Raw genomic sequence first — 7,646 nt, forward strand, 5'->3', positions numbered from 1 at the left:
ATTTCCAGGCACATATATAATCAACATGTCCTTTCATTTTAGCTTGTTGTGTTTTGTCTTCTGTTCCATGTCCCTCGGATGCTAAGCATTTGGGTCCCATTCATGGAAAGAGGATTAAAGGAGTATTATTTTTGATTAGCTCAAATGCTCTTGACTCTGAAATCTCATTTCTAAACCTGAAACCTCTTGACATTTATCCAAATAGTGTTAAGAGGCATTGTGTGTAATTTTGCAATTATATATATAAAAAATCATCCTTAATTTCCTTCTTTTGGACTGTGCATGATTGTAAGGCAGGCCAGAGCTTTGAAGCTAATAAAGCTTTATCCATTCAGCTGGCAAAATTCCAAACTCAGTAGCAATAGTGAAAGGAGCTCACAATTCTCACAATTTGTTTGTGCTGCTCCTTTGATATCTTGCTTGCCTTGGGTTTGTTATCCCATCTCCCCTCACCCACAGCATAAAATGTATATATTTTGGAGAACATTAGAAACCACAACCGAATTGTAACATTATAACCAGCAAAACAAATGCAAGACCCCTTATGTCTGAATGCACCCTTGCTTTTCAGCCCAGAATGCCTCAGAGTGCTTTTCATTGTGGCTCTGGGAAGCCCTCTAACTTTTCTGCACTGAACGGCAGTCAAAGCCAAACAAGAACCAATTCAAAGCAAACCACCTCCCATGGAGCCAGTTACTATTCAGGGCAATATGGAAGAGATGAAAAAGGAGGTGTCCTCCAACCTTTTAAGGTCAGCAGAAGCACCGTCCTGCATTATCCTCTCAGCCTTGTTGAGGTCTCCCTCTTCTATCTTCCCCATCTTACCAATGCTTCTAAATGTAACCAAACAGCATACAGTGGTACCTCAGGTTACATATGCTTCAGGTAACAGATGCTTCAGGTTACAGAGTCCGCTAACCCAGATATAGTACCTCAGGTTAAGAACTTTGCTTCAGGATGAGAACAGAAATCGTGCTCTGGCAGCGCAGCGGCAGCAGGAGGCCCCTGAGGAGATTTCACCCCTCCCATATCCAAGAATCTGCTGATGTTCTCTGCTGATTCTCGAGAGAGGAGGGGGCGGTTTCTGCTCTCTACTTATTCTGCTCCAGCCTCACATCAAAGTGAGAGAGAGAGACTGAGTGTTAGAGAGAGATCATGTGTAAAGATAAGGTTGCTGCTAAGAGCAGCTGCAGACACTCAGTGCAGTTAAGCATTCATTTTCGTTTAGACCTCATTTAGCTCTGTACATAGTTGTGTATTATAGTTGTAGATAGAATAAAGAAGATATTCTACAGAGCTGCTCTCTGAGTCGTTTATGCTCTGCTATGCTCTGCTATACTCTGCTATACTCTGCTGTGCGATGACTGTCTTCTTGTTGGAGTGAATCCGGTGCTCACAACTCTAAGCTGTGAGTCCACAGCACTTTGACCTGTTCCTGTACAGAAGGTGGTCTCTGGAAGTGCTACCCCAGCTCGCCTGGCCCAGTCGGGGCTGAAGTGGATGAGTCCAGTCAGTGGCACTGGCTCAAGGGCAATGCTGACAGCCCCATTAGCTAAAGTTGTGCTTCAGGTTAAGAACAGTTTCAGGTTAAGAATGGACCTCCGGAACGATTTAAGTTCTTAACCTTAGGTACCACTGTACTTGGTTCCCTTGGTGTGCCATGAATTATGCAATAAACATTTCATGCTAAATCTTCTGTATCTACCATAGCACTGTAGAGAAATTGAGAAATAACATACTAAATAATACAGAGCCTCAAAAAGTGCAGGCCTTTGAGACCCCCGCCCCCAGTCTGTTTTTGTTTTTATTTAAAAAAAGAGCTATCATCTTGCCTTTTGACTTTAAAAACCCCTCAAGGCAGTTTAGAAACTTATGTGTAAAACCAGCACCACCAATAAAAGGATCAGTGAAAAAAAGTGGATAGTTATTTTCAATAATTAAGTAATAAAACTGCTAAAGATGTGTGTTAGCATTTTTCTCGCCGTAGTTTTAAAATACAGCAATGTGGAAAGCTCAGTTGACTCAAATATTCCCCCACTTTTCTTTTCCCTGGAATTAAACAGGCACTTTATAGTAAGAGGGGTTCCCCCTTAAGCCCCCGCCATTGTTACAAAAGCCAGGCTGGCATGTGCCAGATTCCAATGTCAGTGTGCTTGAAAACAGTTCACACTCGGCTCTTACACTGAGGAGTCTCTCAGCCGAGGTTTTGACTGCTCTGTGTTTTCAAGTAGAATTTCCTTCTGAACTGAGGCTTAGTAACTTGTCAGTGTGCTAAATCTCTGTTTTGATTATATGACCTCAGCCTATAGAGGGGCACTCACACAACTGAATGCTCCTCCATGCCAAACCCCCCCCCCCCAAAGAAAACTAGATGCCACGGGGGGAAGTTCTAGCTGAGTCTTTTCCCAAGCAATGCAGACAATGTGCATGGATTTAGTTATTTATTTTTGCACTGAGGAATCATGCGACATCCTGCTCTGCAGACTCACACTTAGCACCTCAGCAAAAAAGCCGAATGGGGTCTAGGAAGCAGCAACCAGCCCTGGAGGTTATGCAAGGGTATAAATAATGTCTTGCGTCTGAATTCCATGCAGCATATTTGGGGTGGGAAAGCCTTTCCTTGCCAAAAGGCTGTCTAAATTCAGGAGAGCTCCTACAGAGCTTTGAGTCAGGGTGACGAGTTTCATGTGCCCCTCCTCAAATACATCAGAGGGCTTCTGAATGCTTCTGCTCAGCAACCTACGCTTTATTGAGACTGATCTCTGCTTGGCGTTGTACAAAGGCAACAAGGAAGCAGATCTTGCTCTCAATGTAAACACACCAGTCAGCTTAGAAGGAGAAGAAAAGAAAAGGATGGGCCATCATTTGTACAGATAATGCTTTGCATTTTCCTTTTGAATAATGTCATTTTGAAGCATGCTGTTGGACCAGCTGGGAAGTCTTTATATGACGACTCCATTTCAACACTATGTCACTAGCACCAACCCACTAGCACCTTGGCAGTTTAGGATCAATTCACACAATAAATCTAAGGGACACCTCTGTCTTAAACTGTGGGTATCTGCTGCCAGACAGAGCAGACATCAGATAAAATAGCTTTCTGTTGAGTCATTGGCTTATTGTCTGGTTTGGTGGTAGGGATTCTCCCTATCAGAAGTGGATGTGGCTGGTAAGATAAAAGTACTGTAAAGCTAAAGGATCCCTGGATGGTTAAATCCAGTCAAGGGTGACTATGGGGTGTGCGGCACACATCTCACTTTCAGGCCAAGGGAGCCAGCATTTGTCCACAGACAGCTTTCCGGGTCATGTGGCCAGCATGACTAAACTTCTTCTGGCACAACGAAACATCATGATGGAAGCCAGAGTGCATTGAAACGCCATTTACCTTCCCACTGCAGCGGTACCTATTTATCTACTTGCACTGCTGTGCTTTTGAACTGCTACATTGGCAGAAGCTGGGACAGAGCAACGGGAGCTCACCCCGTCGCGTGATTCGAACTGCGACCTTCTGATTGGCAAGCCCAAGAGGCTCAGTGGTTTAGACCACAGCACCACCCATGTCCCGTTAGCTGGTTGGCAGAAGACAGAAGGGCCAATGGGAGTTTGTCAATGTCAGGCAGAGCCAATTAATTTTATTTTTGTCCTCTCAGCAGCTGAGTTCTAGAATGGTAACAATGAACCTGAGGAGGAGGAAGCTGACAGCTGATGCCGTTCCCTGGACAAGTTGTGAGTAAGAAGGCAGGCAGGTGGAGCTCCTACGGGATCTCCTAGGCAAGCTTCTGGGGACCACATGCCAGTGACAGGATGAGATCCTAATACGTGACTCTTACTTTGTACAGTGGGTCACACATAGGTCAGAGGTTTCTACACCCCCCCCCACAGGTCTCTCCAGCCTCCATCTTACATTCAAGTGTGCATTCTGGTGAGGCCAAAGTGCTCATGGAGGCTGGTGTGGGGCAGGGCCTGGGAAGAGCCCCCAGGGCTGCACAGAGATGCTTGGAGGATCTTCTTTGCCCTCTGGGCCTGAGGTTCCCCATGTGTGGACTAAAGATGCCACATTAAAAAACAAAATGTCACACAAGGCCTAATTTGAACTGTGTGTGTGTGTGTGTGTGTGTGTGTGTGTGGCATCACTATAATACTGACAATTTTTCTCTCATTCCACATGATCTGCCTGAGCTTTGTTTTGAATTTGTGAAGGCAGCATTGATGGAGGGGGATGATAAGCTCACAGCATCCTCACTTCATATCTTTCTTCTCCGGAAACAATTGTGTTGTTGCTCTTGCTTTATTATTATTTTTTAATGGAATCATGCAAACCCCAGAGAAGAAGAAAAAGAGAGAGTGAATGAGATCAGTTTGGAATAATCATTAGTACTTTGACTGGTGGCCAGATAAAGGATTACGAGTTAGCATTACAGCTCCAGGCAAGACTTCTGTTATTCTGCATGCTCCAAGCCACACTCAAGCCGAAGCACTCAAGTCTGTGCAGCACTCAAATGGATGCAAGTGGTGAGATTTTATCTGGGGAGGAAACAAAACAAACATAAACAAACATGAGTTTAAGAGGTGCTTACGGATTCACACATGCAAGTTATGATAATTTAGAGTCCACACACTGTTATTTTCTTTTCTTTTTTTAAAAATAATATTTATTAAAGTTTTGAAAGTTACAGAAAAAAAGAAAAAGAATTAAACATAACAAAACCATACAATACAATACAAAGACAAAAATACTACATATGCATAACAAAAATAAAACAAAAACAATTAAAAAAACACATCCAATACTTTCAGTGTTATTAACTTTCTTTTACTTGTTTCAGCGACCTCCTCACATCTCCCTTTTTTTGTGTTCCACTTCGATTAATTGTTTCAGCAAATAATTTCCATCTTCCTCAATTTTCTGTCCTATCATTTAACTTGACAAATTCTAACATTATTTTTTCCTTTAATCCATTTACAATCTATTGTACTTAATTCTTTATAACATTTCCACGCACTGTTATTTTCTGTTGGTTATTCAACCTCAACCCACCTCCATCATCGTTATCATGTTTCATTCTTAGAGAATGTCTTTAGATCTTTGTTGGGTGCAGGGTTTTGAGTTTATCTTAGTGTTGTGAGGTAGTGAATCCTTTATATACCCAGTAGATAGATCATAGTATTTGGCAGGAGAGCCCACGCCACAGTAACTCAGAGAAGGGCTTTCAGTGTGGTTGCCCTTATTCTATAGAACAGCATCCCTGCTGAGATACATCAGGTGCCTGCTACTTGTATGTCAGGGAACTGACATTGGAGCGAGAAGTGGAGGCAAGGCTCCCGAGCGATGCAGGAGAGGGGACCAGCAGAGGGGAAGGAATTCAGCGCAACACCAGTAGAGAAGGGGGGGGGAGATGGAGGATTCGGAGAGGGGTCTCCAAGACTCTTCGCCCGAGACTAGTGGAGAGAGCACGGGCACGCCTCTGCCCACTCCTTCCTTGCGCAGAAGAGTCCCGCGCAGGGAAAGTAGGCGGAGACTTGGCGTCAAACAACTTCTATGCTGGAAGAGGTTCAAGAAACGCCCACTGACGGATTCTGCAAGCGACTGAACGGCCACGGAGTGAAGGGCTGTCAGCCGAGGCATGGTTAGCCAGGCAATCTAGCCAAAAGAAACGGCAACTTACGCACAAGTAACCCCTTATAACCATTACATTGTACTTTCTGAAAACAATTGAATACCTATTTGTTTTAACAAGCTTTTCCAGATGAATGAAAAGGTCTCTCCCTTAACTGCTTATTTTTTGTTGTTTTAAAATTATCACCATTTGGTTTTTGTACTGCTTTTTAAGCTAGTTTTATACGTAACATTTTATGTATACCTATGTATAAGTGTATATTTTATGTATTCACAAACAAAATCAACTAATGCAAAAATGTAAAAATGGCAATGGGGACTTTTAATTTGTGTAAAAAAAAAAAAAAATCAGAAGAGAGGAAACACCTGCTAATAGAAACAATAAGTGGCCCTTATTTCCAGCACTGGAAGTGCCAAAAAGTCCTGGAGGTATTGGTATAAATGATGAAGTCCCAGCACTATAAAAATGATTTGAATCTTCTAAGCTTTTAGAATCCTTTATACTGTGGGTTATCTTATGGTTTGATTGGAAATCGCCTTGAGACACATATAAAAGACGATTCATAAATTAAGAGTGGTTATTTCTTTTATAGTAAATATTTTTTCTAGCACTCTGTGGCTTCCTGGGCTGCCTGCAATGACAAAGCCCAATGTGTGTGTGTTTGTGTATGTTATCTTATGATGTTTTCCCTTTTAATGGGCTCTAATTGAAATGTGGGCACCCAGGAAGGCTGCAGAGTGCAGACCACTGGTGAAATGATTTGTAGAATGACATAAAGAACACTCACAAATTCATAGAACGAGATCAAAAATGCTCCTCTTGGCCACCCCAACACTGTGGTAAGCACAAATAAATCCTGTGCCTCACCTATGATAATGTCAGTGAAATTTCCTTTTCCTTAATAATAATAATAATAATATTTTTTATTTATACCCCGCCCTCCCCAGCCAAGGCTGGGCTCAGAGCGGCTTACAAACAATAATAAAAACAAGAAGAATGATTACAACTTAAAAACAAAAATAAAATACAACATTAAAATATTGGTACATTAAAATATTAAAATGTAGCCTCATCGCAGGAGGAGAAGGAAAAGAAAGAAAAAGAGAGAGAGAGAGAGAGAGAGAGAGAGAGGGAGGGAATCAAATTGGCTTCAAGCCAAAGGCCAGGCGGAACAACTCTGTCTTACAGGCCCTGCGGAAAGAAATCAGATTCTGCAGGGCCCTGGTCTCATGAGGCAGAGCGTTCCACCAGACCGGAGCCAGAGTTGAAAAGGCCCTGGCTCTGGTTGAAGGCAATCTAACTTCCTTAGGGCCCGGGACCACTAGACTGTTGCTATTTATGGACCTTGAGGCTCTCCGTGGGGCATACCGGGAGAGGCGGTCCTGTAGGTACGAGGGTCCTAGGCCGTGAAGGGCTTTAAAGGTCAAAAGCAGCACCTTAAATCTGACCCTGTACTCCACCGGGAGCCAGTGCAACTGGAAAAGCACTGGGTGAATATGCTCCCATGGCAGAGACCCCGTGAGGAGCCTCGCTGCAGCATTCTGTACCCGTTGGAGTTTCTGGGACAGCTTCAAGGGCAGCCCCGCGTAGAGCGAATTACAGTAGTCAAGCCTGGAGGTGACCATCGCATGCATCACTGTGGCCAGGTCGGGGCGGGAAAGGTAAGGGACCAACTGCTTGATGCGGCGAAGGTGGAAAAATGTCGCCTTGGCTGTTGCTGTAACCTGCGCCTCCATGGAAAGGGAGGCGTCAAGGATTACACCCAAACTCTTAACGGAAGGCAATGGCACTAATTGGGCCCCTGCAAGAGAAGGCGGTTGGTCCTTCATCCCCATGCCATCCCGACCTACCTTCCTTGATAATGTCCCAACAAAATTTCTTATCTCCTTAACTGAGATTGGGAAAACACACTGGTGTTATATTAGGCCAGCACTGCATTTACTGTAACAGGTGGAAATGGTGAAAGGGGATGTGGGACCACATTTTTAGCCCCACTGCCAAAGTTGTGTTGCTCCTCCTGCTCACACG

Source organism: Podarcis cretensis (genome assembly GCF_951804945.1).
Source record: "Podarcis cretensis genome assembly, chromosome: 15".
NCBI lineage: Eukaryota > Metazoa > Chordata > Lepidosauria > Squamata > Lacertidae > Podarcis > Podarcis cretensis.